Source organism: Homalodisca vitripennis, unplaced genomic scaffold (genome assembly GCF_021130785.1).
Source record: "Homalodisca vitripennis isolate AUS2020 unplaced genomic scaffold, UT_GWSS_2.1 ScUCBcl_6989;HRSCAF=14476, whole genome shotgun sequence".
Lineage (NCBI taxonomy): Eukaryota > Metazoa > Arthropoda > Insecta > Hemiptera > Cicadellidae > Homalodisca > Homalodisca vitripennis.
Genome location: NW_025783122.1, coordinates 47,600 through 74,523, shown reverse-complemented (window position 1 = coordinate 74,523; position 26,924 = coordinate 47,600). Strand labels below are relative to the sequence as shown.

The following is a 26,924-nucleotide window of genomic DNA, read 5'->3' as shown; positions in this document are numbered from 1 at the left end:
AAAACTGTCTACAACAATACAAAAATGAGTTTGATAAAAACAATAAAAATGCTATTTGTAAAATAAAATACAAAGAAGGTAAACGCTTAGTCAAAATGCATGAAAATAGGAAATTTAGTTGGCACTAAATCTGTTTCATTTTTCAACCCGTAAAAGCAGAAATTTAGTAATAAATGCTCCGAAATACTTTCAGTTCAAGCAAAATACTAATGCATTCATATAGTGTAGTTACCAAGAAATTGTAGGAAATTAGTAAAAATATTGTAAAATAAATTTAATGTTCGATTTTTGTAATAGAAATATGGCAGATGGAGATCATAAATAAACTGATAGTGTTGTGTTTATCCTACTCCAAGTTGATTACTTGCAATCTTTTTAAAACATTTTGAAAAATCACAAGTTATTTTAGGACTTATAAAGACCGAATAAAAATTTGTTTTTTAAACAACTTAATTTAGAAAATATATATATTCAAAGAAAAATAAATCTATATTACACTGAGCAACCAGTAGAGGGCAACTTGTTGAGTACACTTCAAGCAACTCGTACAGGAGTTAAAAATATGCGAATAACTATTGACTTTAAAGACGTACAACTTTTCTTCCAGTTTATTGTCAAAGTTCAAAAGTAAGCTACTTACCTAGTAGCCTGGGTCTTTTTCTTTTCTTGAACAAAAAAAACGTGTACAATATTATGCCTTGCATAGTTTAACGGTTTTTGTCCGCTTATTATTTACTTGCAGTTCCACAGTAGACGTATTTACTTTACAAATCAGATATTCCGAATTCATATTGTTGTCAGCTAACTTGGTTAATTTGCTCATTACTTCATCCTTTTTATTTGGTTTACCATCCAAATATTTTCTGTCAATTGATTTCTATCAAACTTAGACACAAATGATCGTGCAAAAAGACAAAAATCGGTGTTAGCAAATAAAACTGTGATGATCTTGCGTATTAAATACAAAATTTAAGTGTGGCGTACCACACATATACTACTCTATGTTCAAGAGGAGTAACTTCTGACTTGTCTGGAAGTTATCGAATGCCTAGCATAAGCCGACAGTCCATATTATGTTGCCTGGAATAGTTTCAGAGTAGAGCGAAGTTACTACATAAACTGCACAACATGTTGCCCACCATATGTTGCTTAATGTAATATATTTTCGGATTGGCTATCTAGGTGAAATACAAATCTACAAGAGAGACCACTGCTTTACAACCTTTAAGCATAAACCTATTAGCATCATAAATAACATTAACAAATCTTTACTATAGCAAACGTTTAGTAACTCTTGCTCACGTGTTAACAAATACGACGCAAATACGATCACGATATTTATTTTGCAAGCTATGTGAAAATTAAACTGACCACTCTCAGTTAAGAGGCAGCATTTGATGCATCATTAAATATGCCCCCCTAACAAACACACACGTCCTCTCAAAGAATAAACACTCAATAAATAACACACTCTCTTTACGTACCATTCATACAGCTCTTAACATTTAAACGTGTTCCTATTTGAAAGGCTTTGGTTTGAACTAAAGTTTTAAGTACTTTGGTGAACTAGAAGACCGGATCGCAGTTCGCCGAGTTGAACACCTCTTCAGTAGAACCTCTTGAGCTGTTCGTATGTGATGAAGAAGATGATGTTCCAAGGCCCCATCCGCACCCACGTCGGGATAAAACCCTTGTATAAAGCTTTGAAAACCTTCGTGTCGGACTGTCTGCAAGAAAAATACGGAAACTTACGATAAATAAAAGACATAACAGGTACGCCTAGTTTAAAACTTCTGATAATACTTAACTGAGTTTCATATTTTTTCATAATAATGTCCCCGGATCAGTGTAAAAATAGAGAGACCACATTATTTCTATCTTTTTCTTCAAGAATACCACAACTAATCGGTTTCAAAATTTAACACTTTTGTCATCGAATTGCGGCTAAAAAATGTATTGCTGTTACTGTAAAAATCTAACAGACATTTGCTTAAAGCATAAATAAAAACTTAAAATTATAAAAGACTTATGCTAACTAAATGTTGATGCTCTGCCTCATAAATAAGCAGATTTAAAAAAGAAAAAAAAAGTCCAAATCTATTTTGCAAATACTTGTCAACCTTCCCCGGTAATTGAATCTGTGACATATCGGTTAGCCAGCCACAGTCTTATCCCTGCGTTACGATTAAAAAGGACGGATTAAAAATTAAAATAATATGTAAATATAAACTAAACTATATTTGCCACCTTCATGATCTCTGCTCCAGGAAAGGTAGAACAATAAAGATTTAGACTAGCTAGTGCTTGGTTGTGGTGGCCATTTTGAATTCTATAGTTTTGGAAAGTTCATTAATGAATAGGTTTTGGATTGATTAGTGACAAAAAACGTACATATCTATTGAATAATCATGTTAAATAAGGTTCACTGGATAACATCTTTTTTTCATAGTAATTTGTCAAAGTCTCTGTCCTAAATTGAAGATAATACTAAGCTGAAATGGGCTTTAAGAGGTATTTTTTGTATGTGTACCACTTACAACGTATTAAACAGCTGTTAGTATTAATGCACTTGTTTCAACGAGAATTGCATTGAATGCATACATCTAACAATTTCATGATAAATGACTACAAAGTTCAGTTGCTTCACATTTAATTTTCAATCTTTTTCTTGAGACTCAATGATATTGAGTATTTCAGTATTTAATACGTTGGTAAAAAGAGATTTTAAATATCAAAGCGAACTTCAAAACTAATCAGTGTATGAGTTTCGGCCATTCTTTGAATTTTCTGACCCCTTGAAAACCCCTTAAGCGTTTTTAATGGATGATTTCATCCTTGTACAGTACGGTATATTCCCTGCATTTTGAGTTTCCGTAACTTTTTCTGTATGGATTACTGTGTCTATGTACAAGAGGAACATTTCTTTATTTGATGTTACATTTTGAATGTTATAATTTGATTTTTGAATTCCACTTAACATATTTTATGAAAAATTCAGTCTTTTCATCCAAATTCATATTATTCCTTGGACTGTGCTTGTTTGGACAGATTCCTATTTCTCTACATGTCTCTATATATATATTTCTGGAAATTGTCACATTGTGTTTTTAAACCAAGAACATTTTAATTTTAAATATAGATACTTCAAATTTGTGTCTTTGATGAAAAAAAAAACATTCAAAAACTGTTTTAAACTTAATGGAGATTGGTCAGAATAGAAATTAGTTGGAGGACTTGGATGAGAAATGATATGACACTCTGCTCTTATTTACTCGGAGGAAGTCATTAGTAATGGAGAAATATCAATGTGTACTTTATTCCTAACTCCTCCATTGCTCAAAATATATGAAGCAAAGAATTTTAATTACCAAAATTAACACAAAATAAATTTTTATCAAAATTAAGCAATTTAGCAAAACAACATTGTTACAAACATAATTCATTGTTAAGTAGACAAAAAGCTTAAATTATACATATCAGTTTGTTTTGTTGTCCATTATTTTAATACCAAAATAGCATGCCTATTGGATGATTTTAATTGCTAATCTAACTGACTGCACATAATTAACTTTGAGCAAAGAGAAGACCTTTCATAAAAAATGTTCCAAAAGATTCATGCCAAAACGCACTACTTCCTTACCTGAACGAAACAGTCCATACTTCCGTTGTAGATTTTGTCCGTTTGAATGGTTTTCAGCTTTCTCTGGTTCATCAGTCTCGTCTGCAACGGACAACATATGTAATTATGTGGTTATTGTGCAGTAATCTTGTTTTAATTTACAGAACTCCATGAATATTTTTCTTAAAACATCAGTCATTAAGATAGTTTTTGATAGTGTACAAATAGCAAGCTTACTTCCCTAGTTTAAAGCATCTTTAAATTAAACCTTAAATTCATATTTCTCGCACAATAATAATTTATTCTCCTTGTATTTCTTTGGATTTTATAATTTAAACTAAATACATGTATAAAAAATATATTAATTAATTTTTATATCAAAATAAAATTGGACTAGAAAAAAGTCTAAATTTCCAGCTCTTACTCAATTTTTACAGAAGTTATGAGTTTTTCCTTCAGTCCAATGAAAAACTGTTTGTTGTTATTCTAGAATAACATGATATTTGAGTGGTAGTATTCTTTAACTACATACATACTGTTTATTTTGCGTTTAATTTCCCAAATAAAAGTAAAACTCACTCTTGGCACTTGATTCAAGAGGTGTTGATATAAATCTATGACACATCCAAACTTCTAAATAAATTCATCTCAATGAATAGTAATATCAGAGCTTATACCATGTGAAACACTTCACTATGCTATCTAAATCACCCACTGTAGAAATGCTTGATACTCAAAATTTACTTAACACTGCAGATGGATATTGTTGTTGAAAACCAACAATTGGAAATGCTTGTTCTTGTCAAAATTCACGCTTTGTATTTAAGGAGATAAAAAAAATCTGAATCAATATATATCACTATATAATTTTCATCTTGAATAGATTTTACCACCCATTGACAAATAAAATCAAAGTGTTTATTTGTCAATTAACAATATAAAACATTGCATGACAACTGTCAATATAAGTACAATAAACAGCCAAAATAAATATTAATTCCTAACACCTTAACTTAAATGGTTTTCAACATAAAATAATCACTCACAGAGTAGAATTCCTTATCAAGTAAGAAACACTTTAGTTTTATTCTAAACTTACATACTACTGCTTCAGACCTCAATTCCAAGGGGAGATGGTTAAATCGAGTAATGGAATCAAACCATCTTCACGTTCAGTAAAAATATTAATTCCTGATTAGACTAAATTAGCAAGCAGTTTCAGAACGCAGTCAACAATGTGGCACCGGTCATTTAAAACAATGATGTTTTTTACAAACTGAAATATTTTCGTGGAAAGAATACCTGGATGTTTCCATTACACATATATCCTAATATTTAACTTATGTACCATTTTCACTGATTTGTTTTTTACTCCATAGGCAGTGTCCAAGAATTAATTAGTCTATCTAGTATTGCCTACAACTAAATGGGACAGGTGCTGTGTTTGGAATCTTGGATTTCACTGCAAAGAATAGTCATTCAATTAATACATAATCAATAAATATATATAGGGGGCATGGCACCCTCCTATATTTTAAAGAAAGACATTTTTATGAAAAAATAATTAATAATTCTCATATTGTAGCCATAAAAATAAAATCAACTCAAATTAATGAACTAAACTTTGAGTATAAGTAAACTTTATTTATGATGTGATAATTAATCTGAAGAACACTTTGAATCTTACACTCTGTAGTTCTATTCAAAGGTCATGGCTGTACAGGTTACAGTCAGTTACCTGATGTTTGCAGGAAAGATACACTTCTAAACATATTTTTTGAGGTACTGAAATACAAAATCTTACATTACAGTGAGAAAATGATAAACTAAAATCAGGGTGGCGGCCACTCTCAAAAAACAGCCCTTGCCTCACAAATAACTTTCTACGCCGCTTTATCCAACACGTCTTTAGAAATCAATTTACAACTATGTACTAAATAAAATACTACTCACTCACTCTAATAACATCGATAGGAGTGGATGCTACAGCACTCCCTAAACTGGCAAGAAAACTCGATCTGAAATAAAACAAAATTTATAATTTGTATACAAATAGTTTTTATTTTTATACAAATAGTTTTTATTTTTATACGTTACTCTTATAATTTTACGAAAATACTGTGCTTTAAAAACACATACTTAATTTAAAATCAGTTTATATTCCAAATTAAATTAAATATTATTACGTTTTTGTGAGGAAATGATGTATTTATGATAACACTGAGGTTAGTAAGCTGAATGAACTATGATTTTACAAGCATTTTATAATAAAAAATAGTTTATTCTCACAAGTTTTAGACATCATAACTTCGTTTAAAAACCTGTTATTTTTAACAATTTTAGGCATAAGGATATTTTAAACTTGGATTTGGATTAGTGGTTTGAGTTCCACTATTCATTTTCTATTCATAAAGATCTTTGAAATGTGTAATTTGACAGGAGTTTGCATTACAAAATTTTAAGTCGGGTGCAGAATTTGGAAGTCAGGGTAAGAGAAATCTTGTAATACTAATTGAAAAGTGAAGTTATGTACCCTATAGAGGTATACCAAGTTTGATTTATCTAAGTGCAGCCGATAAAACATTATTATTGATCCGTACTTTTTAGTCACCCTTTATATGAGACCAGCACCATTGGTGCTGCTCCGTGCTGATGGTGTTGAAAGAAAAACATCCCTTGAGATGGAGTCTATCACATAAGAGGATAAAATTATAGATCTTCTGTTCACAAACACCTGAAAGAGTTAGAATGTAAACAAACCTATAAAAAAGTTTGAGTAGTTTGGTGTGGGCAAACAAAAAATACCTGGAACATTTTATAAGTAGTGCCAACCAACCACGAACTTAGCAGTAAAAATGTAAAGCACTTACAGGGAAGTGGTTGGACACACTGTCCCCCAGGTAAAGGTATGAAGTAGTGCTTGCTGAAGTCGTACACAGGGAGCTCCACGGCTGCAATGACAGCCGCCGCGCTGCGCAGTGGGTCCTACGCCCTGTAGAGAAACACGGGTTTACCATACTTTCATTTCAAACTTTCCACAAAGTAACTACAGAGGAAGTCAAATATTAACTATACTTTATACTTATAACATCTATTGGTAGAGTAAATACAATTTTTACCACATTCAATTCTGACACATTTTTCCAAACGAATCAGAAGTTTTTTTACAGCTATTATCAAAGAAAGAATTTGGCAATATCTGTAAATTGCACGTGAACATTTATAACCCTTTGTCGTCACTAAAAGTGATGACATCCCAGTTCTTCTTTATATGGTCCAAATATGTGGAGTCATAGATAGGGACTGTAGGGCACATGTTCAAGTGTTTTTCCCAATTAATTTCGTCTAATTTTTCTTGAGTCAATGCAGGTGGGAGTGGCCAAACACTGTCACGGTGCAGAATTGCACTTCAAATATGCATATCTCACTTCATTTGTCAATAGGCCAATTCTCCGCCATTATGGAGAAAATCAATGAGCAGTCCACCTCTGCAGTTTTAAAAAACTTACAGAGAGACAAGTATCCAAAATAGGCATACATAGTCACGTTTTCCAAAGACTCTTGATCATTTTGATCATATGGGGATGCATTCAAATTTCATTTTGTCTTTACACTTTAAAAAAACAGTTGACATGATTGGCATACTTTGTTTCCCATATACTTTGTACATTTTTACACTTAACCTATTCACTCTATTCTTAACTCATTTAACACTGACGGACGCACACTTATACTATCTCGGCCGTCCTATAGTCGGTACATGACTTGTATCCGCAGTGAAGGTTGCTCACAGGTTTTCATACTGTACTTTTACTTTTATCTATCAGAGTTCTAAATACACTACCATTATGTAATTGATGAGAGTGCGTAAAATTGTTGATGGTTAAAAATAGAGTCCAACCTGTGTTGTTCTATTATAATAAAGAACGTCAAATCTATTATTGACTTTTCAATTCAGTTTTGTAAAATTAAAAAAATTGATGACTTGGTTATTAATTTGAGTATCCTTTTAGGACAATGACGGATACATTTTGCAGTTACATAACCTTTGAAAGGCAACTTTTAGAGTATTTTACGTAAAAACAGGACATACATCTAAAAAATGCTCTCTGCTAATGATTTTAACTAATAAGTAAATATTTTTAATTACGTAAATTATGCTAATGTTAGTTTAAATACAACTAGTGCTAATGATACAATTGAGTCGTCTGGGATAAGTAACCTGAAGGCACTACCCACCAATCTCAGGTATAACTTAACCCTTGTAACCTGTTATCACTGTATAACCGTTGACAATGCATTGAGTACTATATTAAATATCTGTGAAAACTGTTAGCTTGCTGAAGGGAGAGAAGGGAGGGACCTCTCAGGTTTCGTATACTTTTAAGAGGTGGTATATTTCTGCTGATTTTCTATTAACTAGTTACAATTTCTGGCTGTCAGCCCTTTTAATTCAAACCTATGTCCATTAGGTTATGAGGGTAGTAATTAGTAGAACTATCAAAAGAATCAGAACTAGATTTCCTAGTACTAAATATTTTAATGTGATTTTTGTTTATTAGACTTAGCTTTGTATAAGATAGAGTTGACATTTAACAAGATTAAATAAATTTAAGTTACTTTTATTTCATTTCGGACAGAACAATCATGTGACTAAGAAACTATATTTAATTTGGCTTTGTTAACCACTACGTACGATATATAGTATAAAACCTACCCTCCATAGTCCACTGACGCCTTCGTGCCTGTACAAGTCTTGCGCTGCGCACACCAGACTCTGTGCCTGCATGCCCAACACCTGCATGCGCACCTTCAGTACATCTGTCGGGTTGGCAATGGCGCTGGACACAATGCCCGCCACAACCGCGCAACTCACGTTCACAACCACGTCATCTTCTGTGCGATCTCCTGTGAGCCAAGCTTTCAACGAGTAGTACGTGCCAAACTTGATTGTGCCATACGTCGCCTGCCGTATCACTGCCGGATAAATCCTACCAACAATCACATTTATATTATTATACCATTTGTTACTTTACAGTACAAATTTAAATTTCAATATGTAAAAAGCATACAAATTTCAAACATGTTTATTTTTTGTTTAACAAGGTATCATTTCCTTTTAGTGGTAGAGAGGACTTTATAGTCCTAACTTTGCCTCTAATAAAGACATTTTTCATTTCATTTCAAAAATATATGTTTGAAAGCATGGATCCTAAAAATAGCAAACTCTAGAAAAGTACTATACTATGTTTAGGAAGATTCAACCATAACGTCATAATTGTTTATTTTACAATAAATTTATTTAATTAAATCAAATTGTAAATAAAGTACTATATTTACTGGATTTGTGTTTAGGTCCTTATTCCCCAACATGCTAAATACTTAACTACCAAATTAATACTTTCCCCATAAAAAATAATTAATATAAAAGAGAAAAAAACTGATTGGACCTGTCAAACCATTTGTACAGCATTAATCACACAGATGTTCTGGAAATAACTGGTTCAAACCAGATCAGAACTTGACCTGACCCATCAGATCGGCAAAACCTCGCACACTTATCTAGTGGACCAGTGGGCTGCTATTTTTTCACACATCAATCTTGCGAGGAATTTAACTGATATAACTTTATTTTAGTAGCTCATTAATGACGATGATTGGAGCAAAAAATAACTTGTACAGACAAAGCAGAACGTGGCCTGATACGGCTATCACTAATTCAGTGAGTGAGTGTGAGTAATTAGAGATAAGAATCTGACCCCTCAGACCACAGCCATACAAGTCTACTATGACCACGTGCTGGCCATGCACTCCCATTCTCTTTTACGCTCACCACAAATGACCTGTTTTGATGAACTCAACAAAAACTTTACTCGGAAATCTAGGCTTTGCATTTAAAATGTTACGTCATAATCTATGGGAATCATATCGATTCCGATGATTTACAACGAAAGAGAGTTACCCAGAGTAGAGCGCTCTGAAGCCTTCCTGACGTGCGATCTGCAGGAAAGCGTCGGTCATACCACGATACTTCAGACGCACGTGCTGTCCGTCTATCTTCTGGCCCTGGATTTGAAGACGTGTTTTGGTCGTGTCAATAGGAAACGTTCCTGTACGGAAAAGTAGTTATGAAATAGTTTATACTATTCTTCAATGGAGAAAATATGCGATAATAATCAAGCGTTTATTTTAATTACGCTAATGTTACAAATTGGTTAATCCGTAAAATTGATAATATTTCTTCTGCCCTTTGCATCTAATCAACAGTCGTTAGAACGAAATTTCATTAACGAGAAGCTAGATAATTGAATTGACTTTTTCACAAAATAATCACAAAACCTTGTTACTGATGTTCAATTATGAGAAAATAAATTATCATCTGATATTTTTAAACCTTTTGATACACTACCATCTTTTTTCAAAAAATGTCTAATCGAAAAAAGAAGACCAGGATGTGTGCTTAAAGAATGCAAATTAGCTCTCGGCTTACTGACAATTAAGGCAATGTTTATCAGTATTCCAAGATCACTGACAATCATTAGGTATGATCTTTCAAGCATTTTTCTAAGATTATTTTATTTTAATCTTCCTAAACAATAATAATTTAACTAAACATTAATGGATACCCTCCATCAGCATTGCTATTTCAGAATAAATCTGAAAGTATTTTTCTCCGCTTAAGTTTATATTTCATGATTTATTCCTTGACTTTTTTTAGAAAAATAAAGATTTTTATGTAACTATAAATTTTATGTTTTGATAGGTTCAATCCATTATTAATTAGAAAATGAGTAGCCCAAATTAAGAAAAACAATTACTTTATACAAACAAAAATGCTAATTTTTAATATTTTGTTCATTCATATCCTTTAACAAGCTCCAAAAATGACATGCTGATAGAACATTCTTTTCAAATTATTATAACACATTTTGATTTTATTTATAGCTTAAAAGAAGATATATCTGTCACAATGTAATAGTTGACATGAACAAGACATGTGATACTAGTGCTGTTAAAGTTATGAGACTGGTGTTTCTTGTTAATAGTCTCTGCCAAGACAGAAGTGGACTCATTTACTTAGTCTATTTATGAAATGCCACTACGACGGAAGATTGTCATAACATTGACAAACTTTAAATATTTAGTACGCAAGTGTTTTTATTTCCCAACTGATTAATGTCTGTATATATATTTTCCAAAGAGTCAAAATTCTTTAAAAATAAATTTGTTGCAAGATAGGTATTCTTGTAAAATCAAACTGCTGATTCTAATTACAAAAATTAATTCACATGCCTGGCATCATTTAAGCTTTCACTTTCAAAAATAAAGTTAGATCCTACAGTCAAATTTGTAGAGGAAAAATGAAATTTCCTTATCTCAAACCAATCATAGAATTTTTTTTCTTGGAATAAGTGGATCGTTTAAATCCTAATTATTTTTTACAAAATATGTAGTATAGAAGTTATGAGCAATTTTTATAAAAAAATTTCTCATTTTACATTTTACTTTTTAATGGGCAATATCATAAAACTTTTTCCTCATATTACTTTTTTAATTCTATCACACACTTAAAATGTTAGATCAATAAATAAACCTGAATGGTTAACTATCTGTATTTAGAACTAACTCTCATATATTTATTTTCTTATTTGAATTGGGAATGCAACATTACACTGAAAATTTCAGCAGAGTATTATGCAATTTAATCTATATTACACATATTAACAAATTTAACAAAAAGCCACGGTTTAACATATGAAATTAATTTCATAATTTTCTTAATTTTAATGCAAAAGAAGAGATTAAAAAGATATAAATTATAAAAATTCACAGTAAGACAAGTACAAGCTCATTTAAATAATATTACAACGATGGATGTACAAATCTTATTAGGGTAATAAGAATTAAATTTCAACTAAACCAATCACACACGTACTCATATCAGTGTATCTTTTTAATGTTCGAAAAAAAGCATCCATCAAGAAAAATATCTAAAGTAGAGTATCAATGTTATTAATTAAAATATAATGTATTAAAATTTGTGACTAATTATAATTTACGTTGCACTCTCTAAAATATTAACACCTCTATTTTACCACTGGCATCTTGAACAACTTCAGGTTCATAAACAACGCATAGGAAATTATAAAGGGTGTCCCGTAACTCTCTGGACAAAGGTATACTATGTTATTGGTCAGATCAAGACAAACATATTTCATCATATGAACATGTTATGGGTCTCTGATGCTTAGTTTCCCACCTGTCTGTCTGTATGTGTTTTTTTATTAAAAATTATCATCTTAAAAACTAATAAGTTGAATTATACCAAATTTGGTTTCAAATGTTTATGATAAAAAGTCCTATTACCAAAAACATAATTATGAAATTATCTTTAGTATTTTAAAAATAGCGGCCAATAAAACTTTAAACTTTGAATATTTTAAAAACCAGAAGTTTTTCTCAAGAACTACAAGAATAAAAGTTTTTAGAGGATATTATCACAAATCTAATGACAGAAACATTATTTAAATCGAATAATAAAATAACTGATTTAGAGCAAATTTACTGTGATGTGGCCCCCTTTGAGGTTCTCAGTGAATAGCCAATAATACAAAAACTTAATAAGCAGCAACTCTCAATATGGGCCATAACTTTCTACAGTAAATCTGCTCTAAATCAATTATTTATTATTCAATTTAAATCATTTTGGTGTCATTATATTTGCAATAATATCCTCTAAAAACTGTTATTCTTGAGAAAAACTGCTGGTTTTAAAGATATTCAAATTTAAAACGATTTATGGCTGCCAATTTGAAAATACAAAAGATAATTTAATGATATTTTTCTCAGTAACTGGCATTATTTTCATAATTTGAGCCAAATCTGGTATAATTTAGTTTATTGGTTTACGAGATATTTTTTTTTTTAATAAAAAACACATAACCTATGTTCATAATGGTGAAATATGTTTGTCCTGACCTGAGCAATAACATGGTATACCTTTGTCCAGAGAGTTACGAGACACCTTGTATAATCTCAAACTAAATTGTTATAGGTGTGCTCTTCAAAAGTACATTTAAAACTTTTCCGTGATGAATACGTTATTCGTGTACTCACCGCACTCAGCTGTACATGACGCGAGTCCTCCATAGATGAAAGGCCTCCAATCCCTGTCTCCCATTACCCGATACCACGGCTTCGATGAGTCTGGAACAACAGAGCTCTCTGTCATACTGAGTATGTACACTAGTATGTAAGTATATACACTACTGTCTAGATTGTAAGTATATACACTACGTTATAGATTGTATGTACACTATGTTTTAGATTGTAAGTATGTACACTACTGTCTAGATTGTAAGTATGTACACTATGTTTTAGATTGTAAGTATGTACACTACTGTCTAGATTGTAAGTATGTACACTACGTTATAGATTGTAAGTATGTACACTACTGTCTAGATTGTAAGTATATACACTACTGTCTAGATTGTAAGTATGTACACTACGTTATAGATTGTAAGTATGTACACTACTGTCTAGATTGTAAGTATATACACTACTGTCTAGATTGTAAGTATGTACACTACGTTATAGATTGTAAGTATATACACTACTGTCTAGATTGTAAGTATGTACACTACGTTATAGATTGTAAGTATGTACACTACTGTCTAGATTGTAAGTATATACACTACTGTCTACATTGTAAGTATGTACACTACGTTATAGATTGTAAGTATATACACTACTGTCTAGATTGTAAGTATGTACACTACGTTATAGATTGTAAGTATGTACACTACTGTCTAGATTGTAAGTATATACACTACTGTCTAGATTGTAAGTATGTACACTACGTTATAGATTGTAAGTATATACACTACTGTCTAGATTGTAAGTATGTACACTACGTTATAGATTGTAAGTATGTACACTACGTTATAGGTTGTAAGTATATACACTACTGTCTAGATTGTAAGTATGTACACTACGTTATAGATTGTAAGTATGTACACTACGTTATAGGTTGTAAGTATGTACACTACGTTATAGGTTGTAAGTATATACACTACTGTCTAGATTGTAAGTATGTAACACTACGTTATAGATTGTAAGTATGTACACTACGTTATAGGTTGTAAGTATATACACTACGTTATAGGTTGTAAGTATATACACTACTGTCTAGATTGTAAGTATGTACACTACGTTATAGATTGTAAGTATGTACACTACGTTATTAGGTTGTAAGTATATACACTACTGTCTAGATTGTAAGTATGTACACTATGTTTTAGATTGTAAGTCTGTACACTACTGTCTAGATTGTAAGTATGTACACTACGTTATAGATTGTAAGTATGTACACTACTGTCGAGATTGTAAGTATATACACTACTGTCTAGATTGTAAGTATGTACACTACGTTATAGATTGTAAGTATGTACACTACTGTCTAGATTGTAAGTATATACACTACTGTCTAGATTGTAAGTATGTACACTACGTTATAGATTGTAAGTATGTACACTACGTTATAGATTGTAAGTATGTACACTACGTTATAGGTTGTAAGTATATACACTACTGTCTAGATTGTAAGTATGTACACTACGTTATAGATTGTAAGTATGTACACTACGTTATAGGTTGTAAGTATATACACTACTGTCTAGATTGTAAGTATGTACACTACGTTATAGATTGTAAGTATGTACACTACGTTATAGGTTGTAAGTATGTACACTACTGTCTAGATTGTAAGTATGTACACTACGTTATAGGTTGTAAGTATGTACACTACGTTATAGGTTGTAAGTATATACACTACTGTCTAGATTGTAAGTATGTACACTACGTTATAGATTGTAAGTATGTACACTACGTTATAGATTGTAAGTATGTACACTACGTTATAGATTGTAAGTATGTACACTACGTTATAGGTTGTAAGTATATACACTACTGTCTAGATTGTAAGTATGTACACTACGTTATAGATTGTAAGTATGTACACTATGTTATAGGTTGTAAGTATATACACTACTGTCTAGATTGTAAGTATGTACACTACGTTATAGATTGTAAGTATGTACACTACGTTATAGATTGTAAGTATGTACACTTTAAAGGTACCTAAAAATATTGAGATTTGCTTTTATCAAAGTAAACATTAATATGACACTTTATAGGTTGTAAGTATATACACTACTGTCTAGATTGTAAGTATGTACACTACGTTATAGATTGTAAGTATGTACACTACGTTATAGATTGTAAGTATATACACTACTGTCTAGATTGTAAGTATGTACACTACGTTATAGATTGTAAGTATGTACACTACGTTATAGGTTGTAAGTATATACACTACTGTCTAGATTGTAAGTATGTACACTACGTTATAGATTGTAAGTATGTACACTACGTTATAGATTGTAAGTATGTACACTACGTTATAGGTTGTAAGTATATACACTACTGTCTAGATTGTAAGTATGTACACTACGTTATAGATTGTAAGTATGTACACTACGTTATAGGTTGTAAGTATATACACTACTGTCTAGATTGTAAGTATGTACACTACGTTATAGGTTGTTTGTACACTACGTTCTAGATTGTAACACCTTAAAGCCATTACCACTGATTGACAATATCAACTAAAATTAATTAAAACCATTTTGCGCAAATATTTCACTGCCAATGTGCAATGTTCAATTCAATTCAAATTCAATCCGAAACAGCTTTATTCATTTAGCATACACACATATATACAAGAATAGTGTCAGGATTCAAGTCCTTATTAGACAAAAAAATAACACAATACAAAGAGAAAATACAAGATATATCACTGGAAATAGAGAAAGTTTAAAATACAGTTATTACAGTTAAAAGGTTAATTAAAACAGCTTTTGGCACAAAACTATTAATTATGGAGTACCCTACCCTCAGAATCATCACAGGAATTTATTAAAGGAATATATAGCCTTGTTGATGAAGAACGTTTTTAATTGAATATGGCCTCTGACTTAATTTCAATAGGAAGATTGTTATAAAATTTTGAACCAATATACTTTGGTTTCTTTCTAAACATTTGCAAGGTATGGGAGCTTATTATTACATTATTACGATTTCTTGTGAAATGGTTGATTATCTCCTACCAATTCCAGTTGCTGAAGTTTGCTTTTAATTGACAAAATAGTTTCATAAATATACATCCCATAAACCATCATATTTTCTTCTTTAAAGTATTTCTTAACGGATGTTCTACTATGAAGCTTAAAAATTATTCTGATAGCTTTTTTATGTATTTTTAGAATAGAATTTAGATTATTTACAGCAGTAGCACCATAAAGTGAGATTTGAAAAGATATTATTGAGTGAATATACGAAAAATAAATAAACTTTAATGTTTCTTTTTCACACTAATATATTAATGTCTTAATTAATTGTGTTAATTAACATCTAATATTAATGCATATAAACCTGATAAAATTTTGGAAAATAGTTTTTCTATATGAATGTATTCTTATTTATTCTGTGATTTGTCTGAGGCATTCAATGTTTGGAGAAAAACGAACTTGAAGCCAAAATGGTTAATCTCCAAATCATTATACTCTCTTGATGAGTTTTTTAGTTATTTAGAGAGAGGAAGGGACTTGTATAGTACCGCCATCTTGATAAGAGTACTTTTAAATAGTATTTATTAATTTTAAGTCCAATGACACAATATGTCCAATGTTCTTTCTAAAATGTCAAAACAATACTATAATATCAAAATAGAATTATATTTTATCTTCATAGAAACTATGCATATAAATACTATAAAATATTTCAAAACGCTAATAAAATGGGGGAAAAAACAAATCCATCTGTGCGGCAATTTACCAAATACACAAAATACTGGGGGAATTTAGAAAAGAAATATGTTAAATTATGAAAAATTTTGCACTGATTCCTAACACATACATTAAAAGATGTAATATTTAATAATACAAGTAGTTAGGTGTTAGTCAATATATACCGTTGATATAATTATAATTAACAACAAATCCTGACCTTGTCAAATAATGTGCATTAGAACTGGTGATAATGAATAAGCAGCTGTTGAATAAAGACTATATGATTAATCAAATGTAATACGCATTTAAACAAGACATTACTTTCATTACTTGTAGTTAAATCATTACCCTCTTAACTGAAATTTTAAAAAAATTATGATTTTTTTATCAAGACAATTCAACCTCTTAAGAAATTTTATACTTTAATACAAAGAAATTAATACTATGAAAAATACACAAACTTTATAATTACATTCTACATTTTACAGTTTATATAGACACAAATCTGGAAATGCTGTTATTAGGTTCAGCCAGAGAAAAATTAAACCATGTAAAACTGTAAATTCTGCAGCTTTTGCAAAACTCAGTAAAAAAAACCAAGTCAAAACATCATTGAAAATCAAACACTCCTATAATTAAAATTTACATTTGTAAAGCTTTCCATTTTCAATGAAAGCATCATCAGACCTGCATAACTGAAAACAAAATTTTCAAAAAATAGAGTTTATTTATTGGAGAGTTTAATTTTCAAGAATTAAATCCAATAAGCAAGGGATATCTACAATGTATGTTAAAACACCATATTTATACACATTGTATATATTGACAATTTATGAATAAACAGACACCATTTTTAGATGACAATAGTACAAAATTTTATTCTGAACAAAAATTATGTAAATAAATTTGTCCAGAAAGTGGACAAATTATAAAATTATTACAATACACACATTCTTTCAAACCATTTCTTGTCAATATTATCAAGTTAAACTTTCCAAACTATTTTAAATGATTAACACACACAAATTTTTCTTAGTCTTTATTCTAGATAAAATCTGTGGCGAGTTAAGAAAATAAGGAAATTGTGTTTTTCAAACATCCTATATGAACAGCACGAAAGCTATAATGACAAACTGGACCTCAATTATGTTCGTGCTAAACAAAATCATATGTGTACAAGTCCCAACACTTTGTCTTGAAGGTGTTATCCGTTCAACAGTGGACTCTGTGTTCAATATTGAAACTTGTGTTTCAAGAGGAAAACAAGATGTTTTATTTAAGTAAGCTTGTCTTTAGGAGATTTTTTGTCCGGAGATTCAAAGTCGTGTCATGCATTGGTGACCATGTAACAGCTGGTACTTTTGGTACTTACGATGCCCGTATTGTACTAAGAGATTTAATTAATATGTTAATTTTATTAATTTTTGTTAGACAAAAATAAATTAAAAGTAGTTAATTTTTAGATTTTTTTGTATATATTGAAATTTTAAATATGACTTCAATACATCAATTATCCAAATGCCATGAAATTGTTAAAAAAAACAGGTAGTCTACAAAAATATTTTACTTATATACTATTACTGATAATAAAATAGACATTAGATTACTGTGTTTAAATTATGCTATGATTCAAAGTAATGATGTTTCTTGGGCTTAACATACCTCAAATTCAAGAATACCAGCAGAATCTGAAGTGATCTGGACCAGAATTGCTCACGGTGTGTACACAAACAAGACAGAATTGACTGTTTAACAAATTAAGTACGAGCACCGCACGTAATCTTTCATTAAAGGTCAACCATGATAACCCCTCTGAACCTTATTGGCTGCAGTTTCTCAGTATTCATAATGGGTAAATTTGAAATGCTGGTAAAATATTGCCCATTTAAAAAATACTGTACATTTAACATGTTTTACGCTATTGAATGTTTTACTCAATTCATGAGAATCTGAAATTAAAAAACTACATACCAACTCCAATTGAACTATTTATCAAAACTCCTTTCTAAATCTATCGATTACACTGGACCATTAGTTTAAGTGTTTAGTCCTATATAGTTTTATTGTAGCCTGACTAGATGGGCAAGTTTTTTAATTAAATAAAAAACATCCCCACATCAAACACCCCACAGTAGTAAATGGGGTAGAGAAAAAATATTAACATTTCAATGTAGTTCAAATGTTTTTTAAAAACAATGCTATTCAATATGTGCTTATTCCCTGTTGGCCTTAATAGACCTGAATAAAAAATACAAGTTTAAAAACATCAACTTAGTCAATAAGTAGTGAACTTTTTACTTTTTTGTATTTTGAATATCATATATGATGTCACCATAATTAATAATGAACGTTACATGTTTATCATTATTACATAATAGTACATTACATTTTGTTTTGAAATTGTCATAATTAAGATTATAAGTACATGCTTATTTGTACAAATCAATAGTTTGGTTATAATTAATTAAATTTAATTGTGGAATCAATGATACAATTATAATTATAACTAATTACAGTTATAATTATAACTGTGTTATTGATTGGTTATCAATATCTTCGGTCTTGTTACTCAAACTAATATTTTTATCAATCACTCAAGGCAAAAAAAACTAGGTTTCATCAAAAAGTTTTATAAACTCAAATAACACAGAAAGATGTTTGAATCCATCATAGAAGCAAAATAACCAACAGTAGCCATGGTCATTTCAATTTTAACCCCATAATAACAATGTTAAACCTTACACACTTTTATGCCCATATTTTTTTGGTTTTTGGGTATATAATTATGGGAGAAGTCTAACTTTAAACATATGATTAATACGCATCAAAATCCTTTTGAGTTTGTTGTTTAAAGTTTATACTTTTTGAATATTTAAATAACGCAGTAAAATAGTTTTGTCTAAACAACCATTACCAATATCAAAATTGAAAAAATAACAATTACAAGAAGGTGTATTGTTTACATTAAAATAAATCTCCTATAATTCAACAATCCAAATTAAGGACATTTAAATGAGAGATTTCATATAATTCTTTTATGGGGTAAAACTCAAGACTGTTTCACTACAGTCACATTCAGCTCATAATCCACCACTTGGTAAGTCATCTTAAAGGCTAAAAATGTAATTAGCTTACATTCCATATCTCTCAGATATTCAATATATTTTGTGCTGTTCTTCTATTTTCATTTTCATACTTTATGATTTTTTTCTTAAAAATGTCACTGTTATATCAAAATCCTAGTACAACAGTCGAAGATATTTTATTGTTTGTAAAGATATATTATTGCATAAAATTATTTATGCAATAGGCAAAGTCACAATATTATTTTCTTTTACTGGTACAGATTATATCTAGAATATGTTTATACTAGTGAAGGGTGTAGAACAAAAATAAAATATCACAATTGAATATTTAAAAAGCAACATATAATAGTTACAGACTAGAAAATATTAAAAACAATCACAATCATTAAAAACAATCACAAACATTAAAAACTGAAAGAACTAATATCTCAGGTCAAGTAATAACTAAGAGAATAAAATATTTTATCTATAAGCTATTTTTTCTATACTTGTTTTAAACTTATTTTAAAAATGTAATATTCCAAATATCTCATTAATTAGAGTTAATCTTAAAAATAAATTACTACTTCTAGATTGTTCAAGTCTTGTATATTCTAGATCAAGCAAACATTTCTTCATAGCCACATAACCATGAACATACTGCCTACTTATAAAGCTATATTTAGGTTTTCTTTCACTCCAATCAAATTTCAATAAATTTTAAGACGGGGTGAAGTCATGATCTTAAATTCTTTAAATATAAGAAGACATGATAGTCTATTGCATTCTTCATAACTCTTAAAGTTTTTTCTGTTAATAACTTTAAAGAGCCACTACAATTTCGCCAGAGAATTACACCAAATCTTACTCTCAAATGAGAGTGAATAAATGCATTGATAAGCTATTTCTAACATCTCATTGGTGACACAAACAATCCTGACTTGATATCTTGGGTGTACAAATAGCAAACTTACGATTTCGCTCCGGCAGTACTCTAATTTGTCACGATTGCGACCCATAGCGCTTACAGGGTTAATAAAAAGTCTTTTATTACCCATTATGATGCTAATTTCATTGAATTTCCTTTAGCCAATGTGAGGCTGACTAAGTTTTTACTACAAATTATAAGAATGGTATCATCTGCAAACAACGCAGAACTACATGGCATACTGTAAGCAAAATAATTCATTGCTACTATAAATAGCAATATAAATTTAGCTTAGCTATAAATAAAGCTTGATCTGTTCTATCCTATGACTCTTATTTGTTTCCTATTAACAAATAAGAAGACAATAAGTTTAACCGGTTATTTTGTATGCCATAGTAGTATAGTTTATTCAGATGTAATTCATGCAGACAAATAATTTTGTGCGGTTAATTAATTTTGCAAATGAGGTTAATATATTTTCAAAATTTAACAAAATATTATCAACTATTTATTCAACAGCTTTTGCTGTACTTAGATATCAAAGAAATCCTAATTTTTCTTTACAAAATATATTTTTGTGAGGAAAAAATATAATATACAACTGTTTTTTTTTTAAAACAATATTCAAGAAACTTGCTAAAATTTGGTACCAATGAAATAGGGTATTCGGCTTTATCCCCTTTCGTGTAAACTGGAACAATTTTGGTATAATTTAAAAGAACTTGAGAAGACTCCAACAGATATCATCCAATTAAACAAAAAAGTTAGCAGGCCTAAAACTATATCAATAATAGGGTTTATAATTTTATTTGATAATCCAAAATAATCTTCATTTCCTGAAGGGCTCAACTTATAGATACAAATTGTATTATATCTGATTCTTTTGTCAAATCGGATTTGAAAATACTTTTCTTGATTATATACGATGCAACATAATTACTTAAGAAATCCACAGCACTTTGATATTATTTTTTATTTGCATTTAGTTTTGATATATTAATGAAGAAATCCTTAAAATCACTACAATCTATGTTTATTTTATTACTTTTTCCTAAACCATTTGTTTCATATTTACTAAAGAACCAAGCTGCCTTGTATTTGTTTGAAGGCATTGGCTGATCTTTTTTCTTATTTCATTTTACTCTTTGTATGTTTTTGTAAATTTGCTTATTTTAAATATAATTTGGTGTACCTTTACCTGACTTAAACTTATTGTACAATGTTTTACTAAATTCCATAATTTAATAAATTGGCATAAATCACTTAATACTTGGCCAGTTACTGCCCTTAATTTTAATTTCTTTAAATAAACAGCATTATTACAACAACTAGTCAAAATATTAATATTGATTATTGACAATTAAAAAAAATTATCATCAATATTTTCAAATATTATTAGTTGTCACCAACCTATTTCAGTAAACTTTTTCCAAAACCTATTTAGTGGTAGAAGTGTCAAATTTCTTACTTTTTTGTAACATTGTTTTAACCTTTTAAACATGTTATAACTATTTTTAACTTTTTGTATGGCTCAATCACATGACATTCACCTACATGTTTGTTTAGATTTGTAATAATATTATTTAAACAAGCTTCTTCCCTAGTTTTTTTCATAATTTAGACAATATAGATTTAAAAAAATCATAACACATTTTACATTGTACATATATACTCAGATGGTATTTTTGGTTGGAACTCCTCTTACCACTAAAAGTTTTACACCATTTTTAGTCGAGCCACTTTTCTTAAAAAGCAATTTATCTCACTTATTACCATTCTGAATAAAACAGTACTTTTACATTTTTGCAGTCACATAAGTAACATGCGTTTTCTATAATATTTCTTAATATATAATACAACCTGCGGGAATTCTTAAGAATGATTTAACCCTCGAACTGGCAGTACTAAAGTCCTATAGTGGCAAGACATTTTTGGATGATTTGCAACCTTCCATTAAACTTTTTTTAGTAATACATATTTATCATAAACCAAGATGTGTTGTGTATAGCTTTTTCACAGAAACACATAGAATGTAATAGTATATAAAAAAACACAAAACAAAAATTTACATTTTTATTCAATTTTCTTTAATTTGCAATTTTTTCTCCAAGATGGGGAAGGGTTTCACATGACAAGCTATCGTTTTGTAATAAAAATAAATGTTTAAAATTAACAAAATGTTTCTTCAACAACTCTGTATCAATATCATAATGGCTTACATAAGGTGAAAAGCATAACACAATGTACTGCGATTTCAGTAAAGCATGACAAACATTACAAAATTGTATGGAATAAGTAGAATTGACGTTTTATACATTTTTGAACTATGTAAATCACAGTAGCACCTAAACTAACTTCAAAAATAACATTTAAGCAGAAGATTGGTTTTTTGAATTTTAATGCTCGTCTGTCAAAAAACCAGATCACTCGAAGTTGCAAGAAGAAAGGCTCTTGATCTATTTTTTGGTCCAACACTTTTATTTAGAACTAGTGCATCAGGCGAAAGTTTCCTCCACTCATATTAGTTACAGAAAAATAAACATGGGGGACGAACAGACTGCCTAGGTAAGTGAAGAGTTTTTTAATTACAGCTTTTACAAAAATAAGCTGTTAGAAATTGCTTTAAAGAATTAAAAATAATAACAGTTTTTGGACTTTAGATATATGAAACCATCCTATATTTTAAATTCAATTATGGCCAACAAATTAACTTAGAAAATAATGTGCACAAATATAACACACGCCATAAGAATGAAATCATCATTGATCATCGTAGACTTGAAATGTACACGAAAAAAACTATGTATATCGGGAAAAGATTTCTGAAAAATATTCCTCAAAGCATAAAGATGAAAAATAATATTAACAAATTTAAAAGAAAACTAAAAAACTATTTGATTGATTTAGTTTTGTATTCAATAGAGGAACTTGAGTATGTTTAGTACTTTTATTATATATATAAGTAATGTATGACACTATTCGATGTACCATATTGTACAACTCATGAATAAAGAATTATTGATTGATTGATTGAAGCACAGGTTGGAGAAAATCAGATGTTTTTACAAATTATATAGAACACATATTCATCCTGAATGCAACTAAAGACCAATTTTAATCATTTATGATGGGCATTCAACCAAACTGATGAAAGAGTGATTGAAATTGCTGTTCCAAACAATATTTACATTTTTAAACTGCCTCCTCATTTCAGCCATGCTTTACAACTTCTGGAGTTACCATGCTTTAAATCTCCTAAGACTACATGGGACTGAAGGCAGCATATTGGCAAGAAGTTATTCATTTTCTTTAACAATTAGCAAATTATGTTCAAACAAAGATGCTGATGTCATTAGGTGGCTTCAAAATAGGTGGCATTGTTCTGTGAACCAGAAATATTATACCTAAAGAAAGGTATAATCTGTACCCAGCAGGAATCACTTCTGGCTGGTTTATACCTTCCAGTTGAACCTATCACTGGGCACAACAAAACCTGATGTGTCACTTAAATCTGGGCAACCTTATGGAGGCGGCCCCTACCCCCAACCTTACCTATCCTGAATACCCTGTCATTCCAAAAGCAGCACTAAGATTCTTATAGGACTAAGTGCAATTTATAAGCTTCTTGTCTTAGGAGAACAAAAAAAAGTATAATCTGTGGCTTGGAAACCCTGGACCCGACCCTGGCTCGGATTCTGCATCTACCTCTAAAAGTTTAGCAACAGTTTTTTGCCTCATGTGAAGTTTTATCTATTACACACACATTAGTAGCAGATTCATTATTTTATAAACAAGGCCATTTGTACTCCTAGCAGTCCATTAAGAATAAGTGAGTCTACAGTATAATATACCTATGACTTTCTCGCATAAAACACCAGTCAAAATACTTTTTGCACAACGTAACATTCTCATTAAAATCAAATTCACAACTTTTTAACATTCATAAATAAAACAGAATGAAAAATCTGCTACAGCAAAAAAAAGAAAAGAGTATCATTGAGCTTAGAAATTATCGCTGCAAAAAATGCTACATCTGAATAAAAATTACAATTTTATTTACAAACACCTCCAGAGTCCAAGTGAAATATAAAAGCCAGGAAAAAACAAAAAGTTATTAAAAGAATACAAAAGCTGTACAAAGAAAGGCTTTTAAAAAGAGAGCTCCCATCTTGATCAGAAATAATTGTTGAAGAATTTAAGAGCAATCAGTCAGAAAGTCCTATGTATGCATAGTTAGTCAAAGAAATGAATATAGAAGAAGAAAGGAACTTTAACCAAGAATTGATGTTAACAAAAGTAGTGTCAGAAAGAAAGTTGGTTATTGCGGTTTAATTAGGTTGAAACCTGATGAAACCAATAAATTTAAGTAGTATGTTGGACAATATACAAATATATTTAGCAAATTGGAATATACAAACATCCTAATGAGTCAACTATTAAATTTATCCGAAAAAAGTTAAGTTAATAGAAATTCAAGATGCTTTTGTGACAACTTATTGAAGATTGTTCAAAGGTACCTGATAACGACTTGTTTACTATTTTTGAAAGATCCGAGATATAGAAGATGCAGAGAATTTATTTTTAATGTATATTTTTGGTTTTATAACATTCAAAAGTGTTTCTGACAGTAATTTTTAAAATAAGTAGATAAAAAAAATACATGGTTTTTTCATATTGTTCTGAAAAAACTTAGGCTATTTCATTGTTTACTTTGTGTTGACAACACCATCTTCGAACAGGGATATCTCAACATAGAGCGAGGGTAAAAAAAACCTTATTCTGTGTAAGTTTTGTTCTTTCAATTGATCCAGTTATATTGCTTTAGTATCACCCAAATCTAAAATTGAGTAAAATAAGATAAGCACACCCATTTTTTATACAGAAATTATCAACAATATTTAATTATTATACACATTGATATAATCAACTAATATTAATTAATCTAAACAATAAATAAATCATCTGTACCAACTTTATACACATTTCCATATTCCAAACACTATTTTTATCTATAAGTAACCTTTTAAATAAAACTTAGAAAACTAAATAAAATAACATCTAAAGATGATTTACTGTGTCTTTCATGGTCCCAATATGTTTGCTTTGTTGTTACATTTTCTTATTTAAATGACATTTTTCCTGTCATCTCTCTTAATTTTATCGTTTGATTAATGGTTATGGTTCTTTTCATATTTATGACATTACGTAATTTTTAAAACTATTCAGTATTTTAGATACAATGATATCGATTGATAATTATGTTATTCGATAAAGTATCGATGATTGTAATAAGCAAGATAAAAACCGGGATCCCTATCATACTTTGCCCCTCAAATTTGTAGTGTTCACTTTAAAAATTACAGTTGTTTTCAATGTACAAACAAAATTCCAACCAAACTAAAAGAAGAGGAAATATTCATATGGACTTGCCATAATCAAACAGACTTTGATGTACATAAACCACCAATATGGTGGGAAGAATAATTGGGCCAGTTGTTCAGTAACGAAGGGTACAAATTTTTGAGGTTTTCGGTTAACTCCAGGAACTATTTAGTCATTCTGAAATACACCTAGGCTATACCACATATAGGTTACATTAATCTATACCACATAATAAAGACTGTTAACAATGTTTGTGTCAATTATTGTAAAATGGTTTACCATGCAATTAAATAAACAAATAACATTAGTAAGAGTAAACATGAAATTTAAGACATTGATTCTTGGTTTTTTAATTTAATTTGAGATATGAATGTATAAGTACAATTCTAATTATTGTGCCAGATCTAGGAAGGCCTAAATTTAGTCTGGTTATTTTTTTATGGAAAATTTAAATCTTTGACTCTAAAAAACTTCACAGATCTCAAACTACAGAAGTTGAATTAGGTTTATGTACATTTGAAATTCAGAGCACAGCCTAGTGAAGGAATCCTGATTGTGTAAGGTTCTGTATTATACAACCATATGTGTGTTTGAGATAAGAAATGGAAACTCAATGAATAGATGAACTTTCTGTCAACTTTCTTTTAACTGTTATTAATTTTACCTTACATGTTGAGCATATCATAATAGACACGTAGTCACAATTTAAAATTGTCTTCTCCCTGTAAGACTTAACACTAATTATAATCTTTTAGAAAAATATTGCACCATTGAGAAAAACTAACCTTATTATAAAGCATGATAGGAACTACCTTAAAATAACTTTTAGAGGTGACACACATTTTTATGTTTGTATATTCTTTTGATGGTTACCTTTGTGCTCTGACAAATCCAGTTGTTGGCTTTAAAAATAATTCGGTACCAAGCAGTATCAGGCATAAACACCACTATAAACCGGCGAAGGCCTATCCTCCACACGAAATACACGGACAGGTCAGTTGGAGACGGAGGGAAACAACTCGCCAGAACGACATAACTATTGGAAACGAGACGACAGAAACAGACAGCAACACGGCAGACGA

At 29.9% G+C, this 26,924-nt stretch overlaps 1 pseudogene; it reads right to left on the bottom strand.

The window, feature by feature from the left end:
• Positions 1 to 554: 554 nt before the first annotated feature.
• Positions 555 to 26,924, bottom strand: LOC124374022 (annotated as a pseudogene).